General features: G+C 46.2%; 1 protein-coding gene across 6 annotated transcripts in view; it reads right to left on the bottom strand.

Moving 5' to 3' along the window:
- Window positions 1–14,879, bottom strand: part of DTNB (dystrobrevin beta) — a 159,683-nt gene that overhangs the window by 10,767 nt on the left and 134,037 nt on the right. The window lies entirely within an intron of this gene.

The following is a 14,879-nucleotide window of genomic DNA, read 5'->3' as shown; positions in this document are numbered from 1 at the left end:
ATAGTGATTAATCACAAAAACAATATGTAATTATATATGTGTTTTCCGATGGTCTTGGGCGACCCCTGTGAAAGGGTCGTCCGGCCCCCAAAGGGGTCGCGACCCACAGGTTGAGAACCTCTGCTCTAAAGGGAGCTCACTGAGGTTTGGGCTCTGCTGTCCTTCAGAGCAAGGGAAACTGAATGTGGCAGGTAGACTAGGGTTTTCTGCGGAAGCAAAATTGGAAAAACATACGCCAAGTGTGCTAATGAGTTCAAATGAAAATAATGATTTTTTTGAGATCTAGCTTAACCTGCTCCCCCTGCCCTCCACTCTCCCCCATACCCCGAATCTGCTTGAACAGGCTGACGGGCTGTCTGCACAAAGCCTCACCTCAATGCTGCCACCAGTGAGGGCACTGGGCTAAACAAAACAGCTTGTTCTCCATCGTCCTACTTAGATCCGTGTGTGCGTGTGTTTAGAGAAATGTAAAAAAAAGAGGAAGCTAAAAAGTATAACATAATATACTGCCCAAATTAATAACTTGATATGGTATCAAAATTATTTCAGCTTAAAAATACTGCCGATAAATCTGAAGACTCCTTTCATCACCAATTCTTTCCAATCCCAGTCCCCTCATCTTATTCCTTCATAGGCAACCATTATCAAAGATTCTGGTGTGAAGTGTTTTACCTATGTGTATACTAGTATGTGTAACTATGAATAATATATGACAGTTCATGCTTTTAAATTTTGTATAAATGGCATCATGCTGCACATATCATTGTGCAATTGGCTTTTATCACTTAGCACACTTTTTGAGATTTTTCCGTGATACAAATAAATATGAACTTAGACCAGGGGTGGGCAAACTTTTTGACTCGAGGGCCACAATGGGTTCTTAAACTGGACCGGAGGGCTGGAACAAAAGCATGGATGGAGTGTTTGTGTGAACTAATATAAATTCAAAGTAAACATCATTACATAAAAGGGTACAGTCTTTTTTTTTTTTTTTAGTTTTATTCATTTCAAACGGGCCGGATCCGGCCCGTGGGCCGTAGTTTGCCCACGGCTGACTTAGACCCTTAACTCATATTACATATAAAAACTCCACAAATGGGTCAGACTAAATACAAGAACTAAAACTATAAAACTCTTAGAGGAAAAGATTAGGCAATGACTTTTTAGATATGACAAGAAGCATAGCTACAAAAAATAAACTTCATCAAAATTAAAAACTTTTCTTCAAAGGACACCTTTAAGAAAGTGAAGTGACAACTCATAATAAAAAAATTTTGCAAATCATATATCTGATTAGTGATTTGTATCTAGAATATGTAGAGAGCTCTTACACTCAATAATTAAAGGACAAGTAATCTAATTTAAAAGTGGGCAAAGGATCTGAATAGACATTCTCCAGAGATATACAAATGTCCAATAAGCACATGAACAGATGCCCAACATCATTAGCTACTAGGGAAATGCAAATCAAAACTACAAGAAGATAGCAAGTCACACCCCAGCACGGCTACAATAAAAAGGACAGACAATAACAAGTGTTGACGAGGATGCGGAAAACTGGAACCCTCATGAGCTGCTGGTAGGAATCTAAAATGGTGCCGCTGCTTTAGAAAACAGTCTGGTAATTCCTCAAAAGGTTAAACATTAGGTACCACATGACCCAGAAATTCCATTTCTATATATATATCTGCGCAAAAATTTGTACACAGGTGTTCACAGCAGCATTATACATAATACCCCTAAGTGGAAACAATCAAAATATCCATCAACTGATGAATGATTTGAATGAAATGATTTGACAATAAAAGAAACAAAGTACTGATACATGCTACAAAATGGAGAAACCTTGAAAATATGCAAAGTAAAAGAAGCCAGTTACAAAAGACCACCCCTTGTTTGATTCCATTGGTATAAAATGTTCAGAAGAGGCAGACCCATAGAGATAAAAAGTAGATTAGTGTTTGTCTGGGGCTGGGGGCTTGGAAGGAATGAGGAATAGAGTGCTAAGGGGTATGGGATGCTTTGGGGGGGGTGATAAATTGTTCTAAAATTGGTTGTCACGATAGTTGTACAACTCTGTGAATATATTAACACTGAAACAGGGTGAATTGTATGTTATATAAATTACATCTCAATAAAATATTATAAAAAAAAGACCCTACTAAGAAAAACAAAAAGATAAGCCATATACTGAGGAAAACATTTGCAAATTATATGTGATAAGGAACTTGTGGGTATTTGTAATAATTTTTTTGGATCTGACACCAAAAGCAAAGGCAACAAGAGCAAAAATAGACAAGTGGGACATAAACAAAAAAGCTCCACACAGCAAAGGGAACCATCAACAAAATGAAAAGGCAACTTGAACGAGAGAAAATAACTGCAAGTCATATACTACATATGATAATGAGTTAATATTGAGAAATATAAAGAACTCATACAGCCCTAACCGGTTCGGCTCAATGGAAGAGCGTCGGCCTGCAGACTCAAGGGTCCCGGGTTCGATTCTGGTCAAGGGCATGTACCTTGGTTGCGGGCACATCCCCAGTGGGGAGTGTGCAGGAGGCAGCTGATCAATGTTTCTCTCTCATCAATGTTTGTAACTCTCTATACCTCTCCCTTCCACTCTGTAAAATATCAATAAAATATATTTTTTTAAAAAGTACTCATACAACCTAACAGCAAAAAACAAACAATCCAATTAAAAAATGGGCAGAGCAACTCAACAGACATTTTCCAAAGAAGACATAAATATAAATAACTGGCCAACAGGTACATGAAAAGGTGAGCAACATCACAAATCATCAGGGAAATACAAACTAAAACCACAGTGAGATGTCACCTCACCCCTGTTAGAAATTATCATCAAAAAGACAAGAGATAAAGTGTGGGTGAGGACATGGAGGAAAGGGAGCCCTTGTGAACTGCTGGTGGGAATGTAATTTGGTGCAGCCACTATGGACAACAGTATGGAGCAGTGATGGTGAACCTATGACACGCAAACTCATTTTTTTGGTTGATTTTTCTTTGTTAAATGGCATTTAAATATATCAAATAAATGGCATTTAAATATATAAAATAAATATCAAAAATATAAGTCTTTGTTTTACTCTGGTTGCAAATATCAAAAAATTTCTGTATGTGACACGGCACCAGAGTTGAGTTAGGGTTTTTCAAAATGCTGACACGCCGAGCTCAAAAGGTTCGCCATCACTGGTATGGAGGTTCCTAAAAGCAATTCCACTTCCGGGTAGATATGCAAATAAAATGAAAATGGGATCTTGAAAAGGAATCAATACCCCATATTCACTGCAGCATTAGTCACAATAGCTAAGATATGGAAACAACCTAGATGGAGAGAGATGATGTGGTGTGTACATATAAGGGAACCTTACTCAGCCCTGAGGAGAAGGAAGTCCTGCTGTTTGTGATAACATGGGTGGACCTTGAGCATATTATGTAAATGAAATGACTCAGACGGAACACGATGAATACTGCACGGTATCACTTAGACCTGGAATCTAAAATATGTCAAATTCATAGAAACAGAAGAGAAAAGTGGTTGCCAGGGGCTGACGGGTGCAGAAAATAGGGAGAGGTTGGTAAAAGGGTACAAACTTTCAGTTATTAGGTAAGTAAGGTGTGAAGATCGAAAGTATAATATGGAGACTATAGTTGCTAACATGGTATTATACAATAGAAATTTGCTAAGAGAGTAGAACTTGCATTTCATACTCACATGCAAAAAGATATAGATAGATAGATAGGTAGATAGATAGATAGATATAGATAGATGGGTCTGTTAATTAACTAGATGGGGGAATCCCTTCATGATGTATATCAAATTACCACATGAACACTTTAAGTATCTTACAATTTTATGTCAACTATAAAGCTGAAACACAAAATATAAACCAAAAAAAAAACCCCATCCCCTGAATTCAGGACACATAACGAACTCTTAACAACTGAATCAGAAGATAAACAACCCAATTACAAAACAAAGACTTGGACACTTCACCAAAGAAAGATGTACAAATGGGCTAATCATCCACATGAAAAATACTCAACACGAGTAGTGATGAGGGAAATGAGAACTGCAATCACAATGAGACGCCCTCACCCACTAGAACAGCTACAATAAAAAGACGAACGGGCTGCGGGAACCTGGAACCCTCGTGCACTGCCGACGGGACTGCGAAAGGATACAACCACTTTGGAAAACACTGTGGCAGTTTCTTAAAATGTTCAACATAAACTTACCATATGTCCCAGCAATTTCACTCCTGAGTATATACCCAAGAGAAATGAAAACATATGTCACCCAAAACTTGTACACAAATGTTCATTAACAACAGTTTAATAGGCCAAAAGTGGAAATGATCCAAAAGTCCACTGACGGGTGGCTGGCTTAACAACATGTGGCTTATCCAAATGTAATGGAACACTACAAAACCTCTTTTTGCGCTTTTTACTACTGCTTAACGTTTATAATTTTCCAATGACAATTAAACATGTTCTATCTTGTGAAATACTCTATTTTTTTTTTGTCAGTGGTTGTAAAACATTTATTATTCTTTACTTTTCAGGGTATATATCTTTTAATACTAGTTTAAATACACCTTAGGAATACTGTTTTGGCTAGATAACATTATCATCGTTTAGTCATTGTCTTTTGTGGAACCACTGCTACCTTTTCCCCTATAATTACCATCACCCCGTTTGGGGAAATAAAGCATAAAAGCCATTCTACTTTGGAAAGTGCTTATGAACAGCCAGATCCAGTGGTTTCAGCCCCAACTCAAATTAGACAAGGAAAGTGGGAGAGAAGCTGCAGAAAAGGAGAGAAAGTCACTGCAGAGGCCTGGCTGTGCAGGAAGAGCTGTGAGCCAGCAGCTGGGGATGCGGGAGGTCACAGACATGGTGGGCACTGGCAAAGCCAGGCCTTTCCTGGGTTCTCCGAGGGTTGAGGGGACCAGAATAAAGGTCGATGCCCAGGTTGCTTGGGCAGCCTCAAGAAAGGTCCCCATGTACCCCAGTAGCTGATGGCTTTCCCGTTAGCTAATGCCCTGGGACAAAGAGCCTAAAGTTGTCTCAGTTACAGAGTTAGAACCTCAATGAGATTGTGTGAGAACCCTGGGTGCTGGGGGAGCCATGAATGTAGATGCCTCAGCCACGGGGCAGGGAGTGCTGCCCCTGAGAATCAGGCCTGCCCACAAGCAAAGGACATGTGGCCTCAGCAGAGACCCAATTGGAGCTGACAGAACAGCACCCAGCATAAGCCCCCAAGGCGCAGCGCCAACCTCGGGCACGGGATGGGGAAGAATCTCTAAGACTAGCTTCAGTTTGCCTGGACACGCCGAGACCCAGTGTGCAGCTCAGACAATGAGCACTCAAGAGGGAAATCAAGCCCAGTGAAGACAAAGAAAACACTTTTTTTTTGCCTGAGTATGCGGCCTGTGAAACTCAAAGTCCCTTCACTGTATGACGGGTACCTGTCGTCCCAGAGGGAAACCCAGCATTGCGCATGCGGCGAGTACGAACCACCTCCCTCAGCGAGATGTGGGCCAGCACCTGCCGGAGGAGGCAGAGCAGGCCATCATCTCCTGGGAGTACGCACGCTCAGTCGTGGACGGAGCTGCACTGAAATGCTTTGACCAGATAAGCACATGTGGGGGCAGACCTCAGAGATGGCCTCAATGACCCCCTGCCCTCTACTCTCACTCCTGTGCCATCCCCTCCCCTTGAACGTAGGCTGGGCACGGTGGCTGCTTCTCATGAATCAGGGAAATGGGATACTTCCGAGACTCGGTTATAAAAGACTGTGACTTCTGTTTTGCTCTCCTCGCCCCCCCAATCCCCCCCCCGACCCCCGTCTCGCTTTCTCCTGGTTTTTCACACTGGTGAAGCCAGCTGTCATCTCGCGAGCTGCCCTGTGGAAAGGCCCACGTGGCGAGGAGCTGAGCGTGGCTTCCAACCATCAGCCGCATTGAACAGAGGTCCTCAGTCCATTAACCCGGAGGAGTCCTGCCAACAACAGTGCAGGTTGCTGAGCCTGGAGGTGATGATGACAGTCTTGTGAGAGGTCCTGCCCCTCAGCTTGTGAGGACCCAGCTAAGGACCCACAGAAGCTCTGAGTTAATAAATATTTGTTCTTCTAAGCCATTAGGTTTTGGGGTAAGTTATCACGCAGTGATAGTAACCCATATGGGATGGCTCATCTTTTTCTTTATGCAATATTGTATCAGTCCCATCTGAGGACTTCTGATTGAGAATCTGGGGGCATAAGAAACCATACTGACAGGCTCTCGGAGAGGACACAGACCTCAGGAGAAAGGGCCATGAATGTGATGAGAAGAAAGGTAAGCATTTTGATCAAGAAAGCCTTTTCGGATCTGAGTGTGTGCCTAAGTCCCCGAGTATTAGTTTGTCCTGACACTGGAGTCTCCACCTTTTAACTCCGTCCATAGTTACAGGACCTGCAGCACATTCTCAGCTGCGAAGTCAGTGACTCAGAAGAAGAGGGAAAGCTGCAGGCTCTGAGCCGGCACCTGGCTCGCACCCGCCTCGGGGAGAGTTTAGGGAGCAGCGTGATTCCGTGGGAGGGGCGCGCTTAGAAGTCAGGGGCCCTGGTTTTTCTTCTGACTGCAGCACATGCGCTGAGACTTTTATGGGGCTCAGTCTTCTCATTTATAAACTGAGAGGCATCAATGAGATGGTCTCTGAAGTACTTTTCAGACATAAAATTCTATGCTTCCACGATTTCGCCAAGTTACCGCATCTCAGAAACGCCAAGTAATCATGGCTTTGCTTCGGTCACGATGACATACATGCTGGTGATGGATCCTCCTCCGAGGGTCTCAGCAGCCACCTCAGGGTCACAGAATGGCGTTTCCTGTGTTAAATTACCTTTTTCTCACAAGTGGAGTCAACAACAGAGACAATGCCCATGTCGGCCTCAGGCAAAGGAAGGCTGTGAGGAGGTACAGGGAGAGGCTACTGTGCAGGGTGGGGCTACTTCAAGAGAGACAGACCCAGGACCCCTGACTTCTAAGCCATGCCCCTCCCACTGCACCACACTGCCTCCTTCACGAGTATGAAGCTCCTGGGGTTCGAGACAGTGCTTGAGGGCAGAGCAACGCTCTCGGCAGGCTGAGAGCCGCCTGTGAGCCGCGTCAGGTTTGCTCATTCTTTGCCCTCTCGGTAGGCCAGGGCCAGAGGAGCACTGAAAGCCAAGCCGGGCCACTGTGCTGGGCGATGGCACCTCGCCGCAGAAGCACAGGTGGGCTTTCCGTTCAGAGGGGCAGGCCCTCCCCAGGGGCCGCCAAGCACTGCACTCCATGCAAACCAATGTAGACGAAGTGGCACAGGAGGAGGCGGGGGGAGCATCACAGCTGGGACCTTGAGATTATGGGAACCTGAGAACCACACAGAGCTGGAAAAGGTGGAGGAACTAGTCAGGTGGCTCTGGGATGGGAATCGGCTAACCAATGAGGGTATAAAACCACCGTGTGCCTCTGGGTTTCGGCTGCCAGGAAAGGGGCAGTTAGCCTGGGAAGCAAGGAAGCTTTGCAGTGTGCTACTTGGTGTGTCAAGGCTTCCTGAAGCGAGGACAGCGGGATCTTATTGAAATACAACCTGCAACGAAGGCCTGAATGCAGCACAGGCCCCCCACGTGTCTAACCACTAACTGCACACAGTAAGTGCCCTGTACCTCAGGCTCCCTGAACACAGAGGTCCCTTGTAGTTGGAAACAATTCTGCTGAAAATACAGAGCTAGAGACATGTTATAATCTGAGAAGCTCTTTAGTCTGCTGGCTCTTCACTTCTGAATCAGCAAAAATGGAGAACCTGAGAAAGCTATGCACCGTGTTCTAAGAAAATAGCTCAGAAATTATGCTCATAACTTCAGAGGGTTCACGACCCCAGGAAAACAGTCTCTGGTTTAGCCCAACCTTCCTTTCCATATTTGAGGAGACTGGGGGTCTACTGAGGTCATAAGGTCACAAGCAGATGAGTAGAAAGGCTAAGGCTGGTTCCAGGGTCCTCTAATCGCCTCAAACTGCTGGGAGGAACCAAGGCAGACAGGGAGCACAGCACAGTGTCTCTGAGCCAGAAGGAACACGGGTCAGTCAAGACTTCTCACTGCTGAAGCTCACCCTGAGTTTCAACAGGACAGTCCATTTCCAATAAGGGTGAGGAATGTGAGAAACGTAATTACGACTTGGCTTCTTGTCTAGAACACAAACCTCATACTGGAGCCAACAGGTGCAGAGGATGCCAGAGAAGGTCACCTGAGGACACTGATCCTTCCCCACAGCTGGCACCTGGGCAGAGACAGGGACTCACACGCTGGGAAGAGAGAGCCGGCCGCAGGGAGAAAGGCGCTGCCTTCGTGGGAAATGACAGGCGCTGCTCTGGGCCATGTTTAGGCATCCCCAGCATGGTGCCTGGCACACAGTAGGGCTGCATTCCCTTCTTTTTCCTTATGGAACAGGAATGAATTTTTTAAAAAAATCTCTTTGGTGCACATTATAGTGAGGTAATCAAGCCCAGAGAGGCTTGTGGCACAAGGCTGATTCTGAGATGGTGCCCTGGTAGCCAAGCTAACTGCACACCCTCCCTCCTCGCCCCGTCCCCCCCCCCCCCCCAACTAAGACTCTGAGCGGAGCGGTTATCATGGTAACCGAAGGAGACACTTTAGTCTCCATTTCTCTCTCTCTGACTCATGGACACCTGCCAGGTAGCAGATGGCCTGTGTGGACAATTACCTTCATTTTGCTGCAGTGTATTTAAATTAAACAGACCGGCCTCTTTGCCGCCAATCTTCAGAGGCCCTCTCAGAAAACCCCCAAAACAACCTTGGGGGTAAGGAGCTCTAAGCCCGGAATCCAGGCGGGGCGACCATAAAGGTATAGAGAACTGGGAGGTAGAAGGAATGGACTTTGTACATTTTTCTTCTTCCAGAAAAGGTGAAGAGAAAAACACCCACACACTATTTTGAGCTGGTGCTGGCTGGCTCTGCTAGGAAAATGCAGCTGACTCCTCGAACACGGAAGTACAAGGAGAGGCTGATCTGATGCTGCACTGGCTGTCTTGCTGCAAGACGTGAAAATACCTGCCTGACACGACCAGAGTTAGGAGGCTGGGAGTCAGGGCAGGGGTGGAAGCGAGCGGCTGGTGGAGAGCAGGGTGCAGTGAGCAAAGCGGCAGGCCGTGGTTCGCTCTGGGGTGAATTCAAACAGGTAAAGGCCTGGCCAGCGTGGCTCAGTGGTTGAGTGTTGACCTATGAACCAGGAGGTCATGGTTCGATTCCTGGTCAGGCACATGCCCAGGTTGCAGGCTCAACCCCTAGTATGGGGCGTGCAGGAGGTAGCTTATCAATGATTCTCTCTCATCATTTATGCTTCTCTCTCTCTCTCTCTCTCTCTCTCTCTCTCTCTCTCTCTCTCTCTCTCTCCCCCCCCCCCCTTCCTCTCTGATAAAAACATATTTTAAAAAACACAGGTAAAGAAGATGTCTGGAGACCTTCCTGTCTTAGCAAACACTTGAGTGCAGTGTAGCATTTAAAGGTAAGCCTGGCTCTAAACACCAGGGAGAAGGGCTGCAGTCTTATGTCTCTCTTCTCTTGTCATCACCGTGAATACACATTTACCTAACGTGTCTGTCGGAAAGTTATGGCCACCAAAGAGTCTGCCTTGAGGTCCTTCCGCAGAGGGCTGACACCTATGTGTTCCCACGCCACCTCAGGAAATGCGGCGCTAACGCACAACCTGCCTCCCTGCGGTGGCTGGTGGGGAAGGCGGCGCAGACAGGAAACAGCCAGCGCAGGGTTGCTGGAAGTTCTGTGATCGCACAGTTGGCAACCAGTGGAAAGTCATGGTCCTCGATCTTCATGATTCTGTCCCTATTCAAGTCAAACTAAATTACATAGAAGACAAGGCTTGCCCCAAGGCTTAAAGGGGTGGGGGCAGGGTGACTGGTTATCTTTCTAAGGCGTAGAGGAGAGCATAGTAAGCTCTTCAGACAAAGAACAACCTATTAAAACTCACCATAAACCCAAAGATCAAAGGAAAGCTGAAAGGTAAACTTGCAGAGAGGGAGGCTCATAAAGCCCAAGGCTAGAATGCCCCTCTTTCTGTTTGTCTCTCCGAGTCTGTCCCCCTCGGTTGGAAAATGCTGTCCCATTAGTTCTCATTGCAGGATTTCAAAGCCAGTTCTGAGCAAAATGATTAGGAACTTCATTTTCGGGAAAAATCCCTATAAAGCGAATACCAGACACCCCGACTGCATACTGGAAACAAGAAAACAGGCTCCCGGGAGAGCATGGTCCTTATCCAGGCAGCCAAATCACTGATCCTGTAGGCAGCCAGAACCTATCAGTGATTATCAAATCCAACGAGTCAAGTTTATTTATTTATTTAATCCTCACTCGAGGATATTTTTCCATCGATCTTTTAGAGAGAGTGGAAGAGAGAGGGAAAGACAGAGAAAAACACTGATGTGAGAGAAACACATCAATTGGCTGCTTCCTGCATGCACCTTGACCAGGGCCCGTGCTGGGGAGGTGCCTGCAATCAAGGCATATGCCCTTGATCGGAATCGAACCTGGGACCCTTTGGTCCACAGGCCGACGTTCTATCCACACTGAGCCAAACCAGCTAGGGCTCAATGAGACAGATTTAAATGCCACGTATGGGTAGGCCAAACCTGTATGGCGTAGTATGGCATCCTTTTCCAACACTACCACTCTTTGCTGAGTCCCTGGTTATACATAATATCGTGGCAGAGCCCAGGCTCTGCAGTTGATTATCTGATTTGGATTCCAGCTCTGCCATTTACTAGCTGTGTGATCTTGGGCAACTTAACCTCTCTGGCACCTCAGATTCTTCATATGTAAAATGGATATTAATCTTTTAACATGTTGGTGAGGAAGAACATTCAATGCTTCACCCACCAGCTCACAGAGTACTGCCTGCCATTATTCTATTTTGCAAGGTGCTGGGGCTATGAAGGGGCAACGTCTCCACTCGGCAGGCTCACGAGCTCCGGAGGCAGTTGGGCATGTATGCAAGCAGCATACAGAGAAGGAGGAAACCCGTGCCCACCCGGGGGTACAGAGAGAAAGCAGCACAGACACGAGAGGGTTTAGCCCTGACCTCCTGGAACATGAGACGTGGCATCTGAGTGCATCTTGAGGGGTATAATTTCAACAGACAGAAAAGGCTCAGGAAGGCGATCCAGGTGAGGCAAGAGCATGAACACAGGTGCCTGGGCGGAGAGGAGGCTGTGCATGGGGGATGAGGAGTGGTGTGGGGAGCATGAAGCTATGCGGTGGGAAAGAGAAGTGTGGGCCACAATCATGCAGAGCCGTAAATGCCTGGACATCAAGTTTATTTACTAGGCCACAGAATGGGCAAACTACGGCCCATGGCCAAATCCAGCTCACCACCTGTTTCTTTGTAGTTCATAAGAAAGAATGCCTTTACTTTTTTAAAAGATTTTTTTTATTGATTTCAGAGAGAGGAAGGGAGAGGGAGAGAGAGGTAGAAATATCAAATGAGAGAGAAACATGGATTGGCTGCCTTCTACATGCCCCCTACTGGGGATCAAGCCCGCAACATGGACATGTGCCCTGACCAGGAATTGAACCGGTGACCTCCTGGGTAGACGCTCAACCAACTGAGCCATACTAGCCGGACTGGTTTTACATTTGGAAATGGCTTTAAGTGGTTATATAAGTACTTATATAATATCTCTGGTTTGGCTTACAAAGCCTAAAATATGTACGATCTAGTCCTTCAAGCGAAAGCTTGCTGACCTGCTCTAGGTGGCGGCAGAGGGAATGACGTGGGCAGCGTGATCTGCCTTCAGGAATCTGGCGCAATGTGAAGGAGGGGCTGGGAGGCAAGAGATAGGAGACAAAGAGGCTTATTATGAGGCTTTCCCCACGGACCAGGTGACAGATGATGAAGGCTGGAACGAAGAATGGTGATGGGAACTGAAAGAAGAGATATAAGCCAGCATTTGGAGAAAACACTGACCAGACTGGACAACTGTGGAGGAAGAGCAGAGCCTGGGAGAGCGCGTGCAGTAGGGAGAGCCGGCAGTGACACCCGCACAGCGGGAGACGTGCAGAGGAGCGGCCTGTGCGGGAAGGTTCCTGGAAATCTTTTGTCATCCATCCCACCTCAGAATCAGGGATTCTGGGAATGCCTGGGGGCTCACCGTGGTGTCATCGGGAAAGGTTCTCTGGGCTCAGGGCAGTGCTTCTTAATTGGTCATCTTAGCTGCTAGGGACCGGGGGTGGGGGTGGCCAGCGCTAGAATTTAGGAGGTAGAAGTCAAGGATGCTTCTAAATATCCTACAATGCAGAAAACAGCCCCCGTCCCCACACGTCCTCCGGCTCCACACGTCCACAGTGCTGAGGATAAGGAACCTGCCTGAGGGTGACGCAGGGTCACGAGGTCCTACAGAGGTGGCCTGTCCAGGGCTGCTCTTCCCAGGTGGTGAGCTACTGTGCAAGGAAGGGCAGGCCACCAGTCGCCTCAGACAGGTTAGAACTCTCACGGGGCCCAACAATCAACTGATCTCTTCTGCACATTTGGGAGACGGCCTGGGGGGCAGCTACAGGCCCGAGAGGCCCCTAGATCCTCTCTTGGTTTCCTGAGGGCTGAGCTGGTTACATGTAGGAGTGGAAATATGAATCCTGAAAGCAATGTTTAACTAGTGGATGTTACAGATTCTGAAGTTAAAAAGAATATATAGTAATAAAAGCACCGAAGGATTTGTGGTTAGCCAGCTTTGTAGAGCAGTGGTGAGCTGGTATGGATTCTTATTAAAGGTACCACTTTAGCTGCAGTAAACTCTCTCTGCATTGCCTCTAATTTTAGAAAACATGCCCCTCCCTCCCTCCATCTCCCTTTCTTTATTTAAGCGCTGGGACATCTATACTACAGCTCCAGATGAGAGTAATTCCACTTGCCAAATTATGATTAGCAGCAAATGGAGACGAGTGTAAAATAATCTATCGTACCCTTCATCACATGCTTCCTTCAGCTGGAAGTAAGCAGATGTTCGTTTCAGTTAAGGACGCTAGGTCCCTACCTTAGCCTTGTTGCTAATACGGGACATCAGAACCAGCCTGAGGTCCGCTATGAAACCCCAGACATTGGTACAGCACCAGGATTTGAGGCAATGCCTACAGACACTCTCAAAGTGTAGGGTCAGAGGTCCAATCCCATGCCAAGACAGGATGGTAGGTTGAGGTCTATCAGAAAGACAGCACCGGGCATTCCTGTCCTCCTGTGGGATGCGTGGCCAAGACTCCCAGAGACAAGCCACAGGAGTGGGCGTCATGGAAGCAGCCAGTGCCCATTTCATAGGGTGCATTCATTTATCTGGAAAAGTGGAAGGCAGATGATTGGCATGAAAAAACCCTGGGGAAGGAGATGGTTGCTGGAAGAAAGTGCAGACAATGAAGTGAGGACTAGAGGGTTTCAAAGTCACAAAAGGACACACCAGTCCTTTGAGACCGTGAGGACTAGCTCTCGAACTCAGGACCTTGGCCATGGAGAACTCCCAAGACGTACACACAAGAGGCCTGTGAGTGGCAGGCTTCAGCAGTCTGGGTCTAGCTTCTCATTGTGCCAACTTCAAGGGGATGATGTTCTTACAGAGAATCCAAGGTCACTGAAATGAACATGTGATTTAATCCCTTCTCTGCCCAAGGTCAGCTTTAAATTGGCCTTAGAAATAATACAACAGTAGTATTGATTTCTGGTTCTTCGATTACATGGTAATCCATACAATTTTTTAAAATGAAATGTCTATTGGAGGTAGTACTAACACCATTAAAATAAATACCCATAATGCCTGCCCTTCTGAGAGAGTTATCAGGAAGGTGTAGGGTGCTCCCAAGAATGTGCTGCACTCTGAGCTGGCACATTTAGAAAGAGTTAGTCTGGGTAAACTGCTGGAACATTCCCAGCAAGTGGTTTTAACTGTAAAGTATATCTCTGAGGTGTAGACGGGTGAAGAGAAGGAGGGGAACACTGGTGGTCAGCAACCACAGGTGAGGTGATGCCCCGTATCAGCAGGAAGCGTACAGTCGATAGACAGCAAGGGGATGAGACCGTCAGGGAGGGAGAGGAGAGGGAGCAGGAAGGACAGACCCGCTTCTCTGCTTCTGCGAAGCAAACTGGAGGTCATGTGACTTGCTTTGGCCAGTGAAATCGAGCAGAAATGATGTGTGTCACTTCCAGGAGATGCATTAAACTGCTGCACTTGACCTACCTTCCTGGTCTTCTCCTGCCTTGCCCATGTCAATGTATCTATTTACATGGAAGTGCCATAGATCAGCAAGAAACGGTGTCAATGAAGAAAAACAAACCCAGTACAACTTCACATTAAAGCCACTGAGATTTCTGGGTCCTTTCCTGTTCTGCCCTCTTTCTGACAGTCTGTCTCTCTGTCACTCCTTTCTTATCTTTTCCTTCCTTTCCTCTCCTCTTTATTCTGTATGTCCGCTGCTCTCCTAACTATAAAAAATAAAAATCATGATGTTTTATATTCCCATTCTTAATCTGAAACATGGATAGATTTATTTTTTGAAAAAAGAAATAATTAAAATTTCTGAATTAAACTTTTCATAATTCTCTCTTTTAAAAAAAGCCCCGAGGTAAATTAAAAATCAGCTTTAGCTTATGTAAAAGATAGATGCTTTGAAAACCTTACTATGTTACATAAACATATGGTGCTACTATTGCGAACAGGCTCTCAATTGATTTTCTTGTGTGGGTTCGTGGCTATCAGGATAAATAAAAACAGACATAAACCTCCCCTGAACACCATGCCCCAGCCACCAGCTGAGAAACCAG

The sequence above is a fragment of the Myotis daubentonii genome, chromosome 12 (assembly GCF_963259705.1).
Source record: "Myotis daubentonii chromosome 12, mMyoDau2.1, whole genome shotgun sequence".
NCBI lineage: Eukaryota > Metazoa > Chordata > Mammalia > Chiroptera > Vespertilionidae > Myotis > Myotis daubentonii.
Note: the sequence above shows the minus strand (reverse complement) of the source record. Positions and strands in the feature narration are given on the sequence as shown.